Source organism: Delphinapterus leucas, chromosome X, assembly GCF_059928025.1.
Source record: "Delphinapterus leucas isolate spDelLeu-1000000601 "Yukka" chromosome X, BTC_Dleu_Yukka2, whole genome shotgun sequence".
NCBI lineage: Eukaryota > Metazoa > Chordata > Mammalia > Artiodactyla > Monodontidae > Delphinapterus > Delphinapterus leucas.
The window spans coordinates 118,502,516-118,515,380 of record NC_143150.1 but is presented as its reverse complement, the minus strand read 5'-3'; the positions used below and the strand labels follow the sequence as shown (position 1 = coordinate 118,515,380).

The window sequence follows — 12,865 nt, the reverse complement described above, 5'->3', positions numbered from 1 at the left end:
GAAACAGCCAGTTTAGAAGGTGGTCTATGGGTTGGGTAAGTGTAGTGAAGTAATAAACGCTTCTCATTTATTACTGGGAAGAGAAAGGGACTAGCCGGCTGTTTCTTCAGTGGGTGAAATTCTGTCAGAAATGCCTCTTTCTGAGGTTGATCTGTTGTTAGATCAAAGCAAGGTGACCTACGTGTGACTTGGACGGTTGCTTGGGCTCAAAACAGGTCTCGGAGCTGGTGTCACTGACTCATGCCATTTGGTGTGCAGGTTAGTGGCATCTGTGTTTTAACCTCAATTCGTACTGCTGCATGGGTCTGAGGCTGTAAAAGAAAAACAACAATAAAAGAATTTCTTTACTCTTCAAGGTTATACAGTATAGCCTGTTCTTTTCCTGATCTTGCTCTTTTGCCATATCAGTCTGGCCTTGGTGTCTCTGACCAGCGAAGCTCTGCTTTGTGACACTCAAAGACAAGTTGCTATCTGGAGCAGGAGGGCAGTGTGAAGGCGAGAGCCTGTGTGGGGCTGGGCGACTTGCTCTGAGGGCGCTGAGAAGGCACTGCCTTTCTCTCCAAGGCCAATACCCAGCTGCGCGTGCATTGCCTGGGTATTGGCCTTGGAGAGAAATCGAGCCCAGTATTTTGGCTGAGTGGGTGCTTGCAGCTTTCACTGGGTAGGTGACTTAGGGAGGCGTGTGTCAGGATAAAGAATGACTCTGCCTGGAGACTCCCAGGGATAATTTGGAGGTAGAGTTTGGGAAGAAAGAACAAAGGTGGGGAAAAGCCAGCACTTAGCAAAGCAGCAGGAAAGCAGAGTCCTACTTAGTGTGCCCTCCCGCACAATCCTCATTTCTGTGGACGCCCCAGAGCGACTCGGGATTCAGCCTGACTTCTGTGCATTTGGTTTTCAAGGAAAAGCTTTTGTTAGTGCTGACTGTAAATTGACGGGGCGGGGGTGGGCTTTAAAGATGCTTCCTGAAGAACAAAAACTTGTGCAGATTATGTCCATAGCACATCAGTGTGTTTCACAACATTAAATAACCCTATTCGTTCCTTCAGCAAGCATTTACTGAGCACCTACTATGTGCCTGACTGTGCCTCGTGCTGAGATATAGACAAGAAGTACTCTTTGTCCTGAAAAAGTCAACAGTCTGACAGGGAAATAAGCAGCTACAACTGTATAAGCAGTACTGTCATATTGGCCCAGGCCCCACCAATTCGGAAATGATCATAATTCGGGGAAGGACTGTATTTGTGGTAGTCTAGAAAACATGTCTTCTAAGCCCACTAAGAGAGAAAACGTCGATCATTCCCCTACCTAAAAGTACAAATGACTCAAAGGGCCATAAGAGCATCCATTGACACGATGCAGCAGTGAAAGCGGAATCCCACTTTAATGAGCAGATAAGATAAGATATCAAAGCACTCACCTTGGAAGGGCAGGCCTCTGACTGCACTGTTGCCGTCTGAGTTGAGGGGGTGCGACCTACAGAAAGAAAAAGTGAACTAAGAGTACAAAGGTAAACAGTAATACGATAAGACCGTGTCCTAGGCTGGGAATGGGTCAAATGAATAGCCATGGCAATGACACAGTGACTTCAGTGAATTAGTGTACCGTGAGCTGTCAAAACAAATAACCCCCAATATTCCACTGGCTTAATAAAATTCAGGTTTATTCTTCACTTGCATAATGTCCAAAATGGGTTTTTCGTCACTGGTGGGTAGCTGCTCTCCTAGCCGGAGTTCAAGGATCCAGGCTCTTTTTTATCTTGTGAAACTACCATCTTCAGTATATGGCTTCTAAGGTCTCAAGAACGTGCAGGAAAACATGTGGGAGATTTTTATGAGCTATGCTGGAAGTGGTGCAGATCGCTTCTGCTCACGTGCCACTGCTAGACCTCAACACATGGCTACACCCAACTGTAAGGGAGGCTGGGAAATGTAGTCCAGGTGTGTGCCGAAAAAGAGGAAATGACTTTGGTAACTAGCTAGGCCAGACTGCCACACTCACTCAGCTAGAGGAAGAGCTCATTCCTCTCGAGGTCAGCGCCATATGGACAGGCACCCTCTCTCTCTCCCTTACTTCGGTATCTCTGATGCCTAGTTGAGAATCTCAGGCCTTCCTGGTCATCTACTGTCATTTACCCCATGCCATGCCTCCCAGTGGCCTTGCTCTCTCTCACCCCCCTGCTTTATTTCATCAGAGTGCCTACTGTTACCTGATTACATCCTTCCTTATCAGTCCGTTTTTTACTTCCTAGCCTTCCTCCTTCCTGGATGTGGCCTCCATGAGGGCAAGGACTGTGTCTGTCATGTCCACCACTGGCAGTGCCTGGCACAGTGCCTGGCACATGGCAAGTCCTTAATCACTCGTTGCTCAATAAATGAATGAACCTATTGGGCCCTGGGGTCCATGAATCTTGAATGGATTCATGGAGAAGGTACAACTTGAGCTGGGCATTGAGTAGAATTTATCTGGGAGGAAAGAGATCAGGAAAAGAAAGAAAGGTAGGTTAAAGGAGAGAGAAAGGGCCACAAAGATGTATAGCTTGAACCATTTATGGAGTTGAATCGCATCCATTCAACCAAAATACTTGAGCTCCTATAACATACAGGTCCACGTTCTAGACCCGTTGCTTAGGTGGAAGATGCAAAAAGTAAACAAGGAAGCCCATCTCTATCCTTAAACAAACAGCTTGTCTTGAGCTCTGCTTTGGGGCACCTACGACACTCCCCGTTACGTAGCACGTTCCTCAACCCGGCCAGCAGGGCTCTCCACTGAATGACTTCAGTCTTCCTTTCCAGGATGGCCGTGGCCTTCCCGCACAGATATCTGCTCCTGTGTGGGGCAGTGGTGTGGGTTAGAAAGCCGGGTGGCAAGAAGGCAGAAAGGGGTATGGGGCTTCGGACTCAGATGTGCTCACTTTGAGTCCTGGCTCTCCCATTTATAATCTTTGGGGCCCTGGGCAAGTTCTTAACCTCTCTATGCCTATTCAGCAAATTAGAGATGATCAAATGTGTTTCCTGGGTTTACTGTGGGAACCAAATGATATTATCCAGAGCCTATCTCGGTGTCTGGTCCATGCACATCATGCTCACTAAGTAGTGTTGTCTTCCTTCTTGGCAGCCCCTAACCTGCCCCCTTTGCTTCACACAATCCCTGGTCCAGCGGCAGTAAACTCCTCCTGGGACCTGCACTGACACTCTCTCCGACCTTCACACTGGGTCGCCTCATAGGAAATGGCCAATATTCAGACGTTTTCTGACCTCAAAATGGAAATTTCATACGGTTCTCTTCCAGCGTTTTCCAACCTCCCTGCTAGCTCTATCAACTCTGACTCCACTTCAAGGCTACCTCCTCCCTGTACCCCTTCCCGAGCCAGAGCGCGTTTCTCTTAGACCTGTATGGCACTCTGTACCGCTCGCGGGGGCACACTTGGCCCCACTGAGCTCATCATCTAGTGTGGCTACCAGGTTACAAATTCCTGAGGGCACTGATGGCATCTCCTTCTCTTTGAAGTACATCTGCACAGTACGCACCTTGAACTTCATAAGAGGTTACACATTCCATTTCCCAGAGCCAAATGTGGTTAGACAGGGACTCCGGTACGCTCGGCGGGACTGGGGTCAAGATCTACTGGTGAGTCCCTGAACTGTGCCAGCCAGCGCTGGGGCCCAAGTCCCTTGTCCTCCAACGCGACCCTCTAGAACCAGCTGCCTGCTATAGCTTTTTTTCTCTCTTTTCCTCTCACTCTACCTGCCTCCTTATTTAGCAAATCAACCTGAGAAGAGAAACATGACAAATGCCTTAAACCTGGGAGGGAGAAGTAGGGGCTCATTTATCTCTTTTGAAAGATTGCTGAGTTCTTGGATTCTCATTGCTTATTTAAGAGCTATACAGTTGAACCAGATGAAATCAACAATATTTCTAACCACTTTGACCTACAACAGTATCCATTTCATATGGTACAGCCTAGTGTCTTGGTATTTGGGCTCATTTACAGACATTCATAGGTGACGTAGTCTGATCCCTGTGTGTGGTCCACTCACCCACATCCTTAGAGAGATGCCCTAGACAGGCTACTCAGCTTCCGATGGGCCCACGGCCTTCCGTAGATTCTGCCATTGCTTATGGAGTTTCCATCAGAGGCTCTGGATTCAAAAATGGCTAGTTCATTTCCCTCTTCCCTGCAGGTACCAACGTATGTGTTTGATCTCTGGGCTAAAGGTCAAGACCTCCAGGCTTGAGTTTTCAAGTCTTCTGGGGATTAAAGGCTCTCCTCATCACTACGTGGGCTTCTCTGTGCTGCTACTCAACAAAGCCAGTCCAGCCCCTCCGAGGGCCAGTGGCAGAACATCCCAGAGGCAAGGAGGGAAGGGAAGGAACTCCTAGTTTTCTAAATATGGCAACACACGGGGCAGATGAGCGTGAAGGGCAAGAGGGCTTGTTTGTTTTTCTCAAGCAAGCCGTAAATTAAAAATGCAGAAGCTGTAGACGGATTTTTTTTTTAGTAATTTACGAACTACATCCACCTGAATGGGGCAGTCGGGAGCCTCTCTTGTTTCTCTCATTTCATGCACCCAAAGGAATATACAGAACCTTAACAATTATTGGATTCAACACCTTCAGTCATTTCATGTGACTTTTAAACAGGGTACTTCTTACTGTCCACCTCTAGTAGAAAATATCCTAAAGACAAAAAGCAAAACAAAAAGGTATCTAAAACTGAATTCAGTTGTCTCATTGTAGTCATTTTGAGACGACTCAAGTAAGAAATTATGCCACTGTCGTTAAGAATCAAGATTTTCAGCCTAAGAGAAAAGAGATCAATTATAAAATCAAGAAAGTTAGATTGAAACCCGTAATCTTAGATTTGAATTGGAAATAGCGGTTTCAACACATGATTTATCTTCACCTTCTAAAATTCACCTATTTTCTAGTCTTGTCTATCGAAGAAGCTTAGAGTCAGTGACAACCCAGCAACGATGAATACCCCTGGCGTGCAGAATGTGGTCTCTAAAGCCTGTTCCCTCCGAGAAGAGCCAGGACTTCTTGGGGAAAGGGCTGATTCCAGGTCTGGGGCAGCAAGTATGCAAGAGGAACCTGGGCTACCATATCACGCCTAAAACTCCAGAGTTGGAAAGAGACTGTAGGAGGTCCAGTGACCTGCTCAATGCCACACAGGAGGCGGGACCCTGGGCATAGCCAGGGCCCCTAGTCCATGCCTCTACGGAAGGCAGCCTCCCCTCAGCCAGGCCTCCAGGCCATGGCCCTCCCAGCTCATGTTCCAACCAGGATCCAGAGTTGTCTGACCAGGGGTTTTTCACTGCCACTCTTGGGGGATTTTTGACAACAAATCCACGTTAAGCTACTTTGGCATTGTAGAACTTTAAAAATTAGCCAGGTGAGCAATCAAGACACCCCAAGTCTGAAATGCAAATGCTTGTTCTCTAAGGGTCACATTCCTAAAACCCCCAAGACCATTAGCGCTCTGTCCATATTCCCTCACCCTAATTAGTTTAGTGCACAGCAGCCTGACTTACAGCTCCCACGACCTGCATTCCTTCTCTGACTAAGGAGCCTGCTTTTCTAGAAGTACCAGGGAAATACTGTTCCGGCACCTAGGCAGCCTTCAACCAATGACTGATTGATAGGAAGTGGTAGATAAATATCCCAACTCCCTCGCCTCTAAGGGGTGTGTTCTGCACTAGCTCCCCCAAAGGGATCCAGCCCCAGTTACCCACCATGATAACATGCTCACACGTACACCCTTTATTGGCTTCCTTCCCTTCCCTTTCTCACTTCCCTCCTCCCCCTACTGGTAGCTTCTTAGTATCACCTCCTGGACCTTTGCCTCAATGCCTGTCCTGGGGAACCATTCTCTGAGCCTGTCCTCCCCGGGCAGATCGAGAAAGAGCCATTGTCCATGAAGAGTGGGCCTCCTTCAGTATTGCTGCAGGCTCGGCTAGACTCGGGCTGAGCCAAAAGACAACACATCTTTTCTGACTCCAGATTCAATATATCATGTGTTAACTATGTGTGTCTTTTATTGAGAGCACCCAACTCATTATAAACGTCTTGGCTTTGGGAGTGGAAAGGTCCTTGGAAAAGAATTCCTTTTGGCTTGCAGGCTCATGTATTTATTCCTTCTTTCTTTGTTGGCCCAATAAAGGGCATCACTTCTCTGCCTATGAAGCTACTAATTAGCAAGTAAGTAATTCTAAGTGCAGTGCACTGGAGGTGGTATGTGGGACCTTTTGTAAGTATTTTTAAAATTTCCATCCTTGCTGATGATCTCTAAGTAAATTTTAAGGGACTAACCTCTACGTAGGAGAAGAGACTTATTAGCATGTGTAACTGGGTGTCATGTGCTAATTACCTTACCGCTTCACGATTTAACCAAGCCAAGGGCATCTGTCCAAGAGGACCAGAGAGTCTCTGTGCACCATAATGGAAACGGAAAGAACCCTTCCCTCTTACATCCAGTGGCTGTATGCAGTGTCTCCTGAACAGAAAGGTGATTTTCACATGCTTTTTCTGATCTGCCTCTCCCACTCCAGCTCCACGTTCTTCCCTGGAATGTCAAAGGTACCTGTGTTCATAACAGCACATCTGTAGTTTGAGCAGGAATGAAGGGACTTTAGAACACTACATTCATCTTTGTGGGTAGAGTGCCTTCCTTCCTCTCCATCTTCCTGCTTTCAAGGAACCAAGAATACCGAAAGCTGATACTCATGTCCTCCCTGTAACCAGCCTCACCTGGTTCTCTGCAAATAATGAAAACAGCTTTGTGACAATTCACCCTTTTCTGAATCTTTGAAGTATTCCTTAGCGATCCATCTGGCTCTCCTGAAAGATCAGATTCCTTGTTTCTGATGGGTATTATCTTTTCTATAGGTTAACTTGTTTGCGAACGAACATGTAAGACTGCCAGTGTCTCTTTAAGGCAAGGGTGGAGCCAGGCTCCCACTCTGATTTAAGCTCAGGCATGCAAGTCTTGAAAGCTGGCACCAAGGAGTCATGACTTGGTGGTGGACTGGTCATTTTCAGCCCAGGTTTGCTGGAAAGCAGGCGCTTTACCACTGTCTGAGAACATCACGGCCCCCCTGGTAAAGCTAACCTTGGGGTTGATCAAATTGTTAGACCGCGCTATTGAGATGGTTTTTGTAGAGCGAAACAGTTGACTGTCACTAAGTTAATATTGTTCAATCTAATACTTACCCTGTTGCCTCAGTATCTATAATATACCGGTGGTTTAGTCCATGTGTGGTCTGCTGACTGGGAGCATCAGCAGCCCCGGGAAACTTGTTCTTTGCTCCCCGGGCCGAAGCGTTTCTGGCGTCCCGAAATGAAAATGGCTAGTTTCTTAGATGACAGGTGAAAAGCGTGTGTTGTGAGTTTCGGGTTTTGTTTTCGGAAGGACAACCTGATAGATGTGACAGATAGCAAATAAGCACTGAGAGAGACGAAGGGCGCAGCGGCCAGGCTGAACGTTGCCAAGGGAAGTGCGCGTGGACCCGGGGTCAGGAGACCTAAGCTTTGTTTTTGCCTCTGCCAAAAATCAACTCTGTGATCTTGGGTCATATCTTTGAACCTTGATTTCCTCCTCAGTACCTGCGAGGGGTGGCCTAAACAGTAGCTTTCAGTGTGTTGCCTGCTGCCCAGAGCAAGAAATACATGTTTACATCACTCCCCGGCATGCACACATACAAATGCACACATATGTGACAGAACCAAGAGCGTCACGAAACAGTACTACATGAGGTGCACTGATGGGTGTATTTTCTATTCTACTCTCTTCTATTTCATCGTTTAAAAAATGCTCGTCTTGATCTGCTGAACGGATTTCACAATCCACTAAAGGGTCACGCCCTGTGGTCTGAAAGAACACAGAACGCCATAATTTCCGAGGTCTCTTCAGTAGTAGAATCCAGTGACTCTGCTAGATGCCTGAAGGAATTTTCTGAAAACAATAGCCGAGCTGTGACAGATGGCTACGTGCTTGCATTCTGGAGGAAGTGCATGGTGTAGAACATGGCAGCAGAGTGACCCAAAGATAAACAGGAGAATTAGAAATCGTTTCCAAGGAGAACGTATAGTACTGCAGCTCTGACAGTGACTCAGAGAATTAGGATCTCTAAGTCATTACACTGAATGCTGCCCAAGTCAACCGGTATCAGAGACCGGGGACATCCAACCTGTCAGAGAGGTCACAGGCTCCCTGGTTGTAGGCAGCTTTCTTTTCAGTTTCCAGGTTGTAAGATACCCGCCCCCCCCCCCCGACCCTCCACCAAGAGAGTGATCTCTAGTAGCCTCATTTTTGTTTACACTTGACTCACCATGAAGACGGGAAAATAAAGAAAACAGGAAGTTGGAGAGCTCCAGACTTCCGTCTTTTGAACTTGGACCCCAGTCCTGGCTTCTTCATCTTCTTCTGTTCCCACCGCAGGAAGGGGAACTAGTATTTAGTAAGCAGGGACATGTCAAGGACTTTATCATCTCCCTGGATCCTACGAACCATTCTGTGAAGGCTCTAGGATCCCCACTTACAGAGGCCCAGAGATTTCAGTCCCTTGTTCTGGATCCACTGCTGCTGTGCTGAATCACCACCGTTCCATCCCAGAGGCCAGGGTCTTTCCCCCAGTGCATCCTGCCATAGCTTGAATACAGAGTCTTTCTGGGGGGGATGATGCAACCTCATTTAATTTCGGTGACTGGTAGAAAGCAGAGGCATAAACAGAGCAGACAGGACTCTGTCAGACAGCAGGAAGGCCAAACCCTGATTTGTAAAGATGGGGAACTTGAATCCTGGGAACGTTCAGTGACTTGCCCAAGGGCACAGAACTGCGAGTAGAACCCAGGCTTCTGGTGGTCTTTCCACAGGATGTCGAACATTGAAACAACAGCAGCAATAATTAAACAGTACTCCTAGTGTGAAGCATCATTTCGTTTTAGAAGTTAGAGAAATATTTATATGGGAAAAATCGTTCTGGCTCCTTTTCGTGCATAAATAAATACACAGCCACATTCTCCTATTCTGTGGGTGCTGGAACTTGTCAGGAAGCCTAGGTTTTTCTGATGCTGAGGGGTCCATGTTGGATGCTTTGTCCACAGTGGGGAACAAGTCTGAATTACTGTGGTTCTGCGGAAAAGGAAGCCCAGCAGGGGCAGACTGTGGGCACCTGGCTCTGGCGCTGGGTTGTTCAACAGGTAAGCAGGAGCCTTGGTGCTCCCTACCCTGCTCCCTCCTCCACACTGCCAAGCAGAGTTGGCCGGGGGGTGGGGGGTGGGGTGAATGAATAGTTTCGAGTGGAGAAAGCCCCTCCCTTGCTCCCTAACGGATCTGGGAAGTCAGGCAGTAGCACCAGAGACCCTGAGATTTCCGTTTTGCTTACCAAGCTGGCGACTGCTGAGGATCGGCTGCAGCCTAGCAGGGACCCAGAGAGCGAGCCGCCGACATCCCTGTGATGCAATTTCAGATGCTCATTAATACAGTGATGTGCTAAACATGCTCCTTGCTGCTTTCTGCCAGAAGGCATCGGGATGGACGGTTTGTGTTCCCAGCAAGAAAGCGGTGTGATGGGGGTGGGTGTGATGGGTGGAAGGGCAGGAAGGAAGGTTAGCAAGGTACATGTGGGTAGTTAGTCCTGTGGACACTCTAAGAACATTTTAAAAAAATCCCTTCCCCTCCCCTGAAGGGGGAGAAATTCCATGTCTGCGTCACTTTGCACATTTTTCTGAAATTTTCACGACATGTAACATTCAGACTTTGATTTCAGCTGTCACCTTCCCCTTATAAATTCTTGAGAGCCTGGGAGAAGGAAGAAGGAGTAGCTTGCGGAGAGAGCCAGCGGCAGGTATGGGGACTCGGGGTAGAGGGGCCTTCTAGGAAGAGAGGCCAAGAATAAGCATTTTGCACTCCTCTAAGGGCAGTCAACCTTTAAGGGAGCGATAAGCTCATGAGGCCAGGAAAGGCAGTACTGAACAAGTACCAACCCTAGACCGGGGGCTGGAGAGGCATGGCGCAAGGTTGTATTCGCCCCTGATTTTTACCCCCTCCCGACAATTCCTAAAGCCGAGCCTCCACCCGTCCGTAGAAGTGAACCTGGGGACTTCCCTGGTGGTCCAGTGGCTAAGAATCTGCGCTCCCAATGCAGGGGGCCTGGGTTCGATCCCTGGTCAGGGAACTGGATCCCGCACGCACGCCCCAACTAAAAGATCCCGCATGCCGCAACTAAGAGCCGGCACAGCCTAAATAAATAAATAAATACATACTTAAAAAAAAAAAGAAATGACCCTGGCCTTTCCAAGAGAGGGGCAGACGCCAATCTTCCTCAGTTTCCGAGTCAGCTCATTTCAGATGAACCCAGTGACCATATCCATGCTGTCAGTACATCACTACGAGTCAAGGTCTAGACAATCCCATCATCTTCAGAGTTCGACAGGGGGCTCAGCTAAGTTCAGTCTAGAAAGACTTTTCACTGCCCTGTGGACGTTTCCTACAATGGCATTGTCTTTCAGCAGTTTGGTTTTATGGTATCTGTTTGTAGTGCTGTTTGTATTTCTGGAATATGACATATCTCCTGGGCACTTTGTGAAAGATTCACTCAGTTCTTGGTTACACCTAATGCTATGGATGACAGAGTAGCAGTTATGAATCCTTTACTTATTTCTTTTTTTGAGAAGCACTAGATACTTTTCACGTGGCAGACAGCCACTTCACATCCCCCTCCCCCAATCAGCCTTAGTTTAGGCAAATTTATCTCAATATTGGTTTGGGGAAAAACAGCAGCTTGGAAGCCAGAGATGGTTTCTAATCCCAGATCTTCTACATGCCACGTGTGTGACTTTGCACATTTACTCACTTTCTCTGGGCTTCTGTTTCCTCATTGGTAAAATGGGAGCACTGCTTTAATCTCTGGGTGGTGTGAAGGTACCATGAGTATAACACACCTGGCGCAGTGCTTAGCATACGGCTGGAGCTCCCTGCAAGAGCCTACAGTCTTGGACAGGAAAACTGATAACATGCACATAACCTTTTTCCTGTGTAGGGGATAAAAACAAGACATATAGCCCTATTTCCCACTGTAACCTGTGCCATTATCTGCCCCTTCCCTGGGAGGAGTGACAAAGGAAGGAGAGGACAAATACCAGGCAAGGCAAGCAACTGGCTCTGGGGAAGCAGATGAAATAGTGGGAGGGTGTGTTCCTTTTCTAATATCGTACAACATATTGCCACAAACGTAGCAGCTTAAAACAGCGCCCACTTACGATCTTGAAATTTCTGTGGCTCAGGAATCCGGGCACGGGTTAACTGGGTCTTTTGCTCAGGGCAGGGTCCCCTTGGCTTGCCATCAAAGTTTTGGCTGGGGCTGAGTTCTCATCTGAGGCTCAGGGGCCTCTGGGTTGTCGGCAGAATTCAGTTCCTTGAGGTTTGTAGGACTGAGGCCCTCAGCTCCTAGAGGCCCCATTACTTGCCACCTGGCCTTCTCTACAATGTGGCAGTTTGCTTTTTCAAGGCCAACAGGAGAGTATCGCTGCTTCTGCTTGTCTTTTTTTTTTTTTTTTTTTTTAAAGGCTCACCTGATTGATTAGACCAGATACACCACACTAGTTGTCTCCCTTTTGATCAACTCAAAGTCAATTGAAGAGGGATCTTAAAATCCCATAATTCACAGATTCCACCTACACTCAAGGGGAGGGGACTATACAGGTTATGTACACGAGAAGGCAGGAATCTTGGGGGCTACCCCAAAAATTCTGCCTACCGGACAGTTCCCTGGATATACCCAAATAAGCTGAGGAGAGACCTTCTTGCTTCTCTTTGTATTATTTTTATGAGACCAAACATTAAGTAAGAGAACTAAACCTACTATCTTGCATGGCTCAGCCAGGGTGAAATTGTTAAGTAGGGAAGAAAAGGGGGCAGGGTGAACCTGAAGATGTGGGACAACCTTGCACTGGCAGTGGCGCAGCGAGCTTATGAATGAGTGGATTCAACTTTTGTTGAACTGTTACTTAGGAAAAGGAATCGACTTTTTAAAGAAGGAAAATGGGATAGTTTTCCCTAGAAGAGCTCCATTAGTGCCTGTCTGCCTGCCTCTGGTGGACACACAGTACTAGGTAATGAATGCTCTGTAACCAAAGGACAAAACTGAAAGCAAAAGCTGTTCCCCACACAAAGACGGAGGGGCCACGGCCACTCAACCTCGTTTCTGAGGGGCTATCAAAATATAAGACCCTGAGCGTCTGGTCTGTGGTGCTGAGGGAATGAGGGGCTATAAGGCTCTCTGGTCTACCCCCAAGTCACCTGGGTCCAGCCCCAAATCCTGGCTTCTGCCTTCCCGCTGAAAGGATGAGCCTGGGAGAGGAGGTGCACAGAAGTCCCTCTACTTCAGGGACTATCCACTGAACTTCCTGCCTCTTCTTTCCACCAGGCAAGCTTTCTGCTCCGTCCCTTCTCCCAGCTGTCACTAGCACATGAATTCACAGCCATCTCCGCTGAGTTTGGTAATGACCTCTGCCCTGTTGGGTGGGAGCTGACCTCTGCATCCAGGGAGAGGCTGACTTTTCAATCAGTCCTGGTCACTGAACCAGAGCATTCCTCTGAGGGGGGCTAAATAAAGGCTCTGTCTTCAGCACTTCCCCCTACTTTACACATGAGAGAAGGAGAGCTCTGATCCAGATGTGGCCCACCCTTTCTACCCCGAGGCCTCCCACACCTCATCTCAATGACCCCTGACTGGTTCGCCAAGCACTTACGGTTTCCAACGAAAGGGTTGAGGTTATAGAGTAACGCAAGAAAGAAAAGTTGCTGCCTTTATTCTTGGCCCCACAGAACCTTCCCCTAAAAATACTCTTCCCCTACCCAGGAAGA

General features: G+C 47.8%; 1 protein-coding gene and 1 long non-coding RNA gene across 4 annotated transcripts in view; one reads left to right on the top strand and one right to left on the bottom strand.

The window, feature by feature from the left end:
* Positions 1-12,865, bottom strand: part of LOC111168917 (uncharacterized) — an 85,646-nt gene that overhangs the window by 5,677 nt on the left and 67,104 nt on the right. For both annotated transcript variants that reach the window (XR_004024301.2, XR_002643112.3), the window contains exons 4-5: positions 1,418-1,473; positions 182-311 (exon numbers count right to left, since the gene is read on the bottom strand). This is a non-coding gene — a long non-coding RNA (uncharacterized LOC111168917). The remainder of the gene's footprint in view (positions 1-181; positions 312-1,417; positions 1,474-12,865) is intronic.
* The window catches only part of NHS (NHS actin remodeling regulator), a 348,226-nt gene that overhangs the window by 268,670 nt on the left and 66,691 nt on the right, over positions 1-12,865 (top strand). The window lies entirely within an intron of this gene.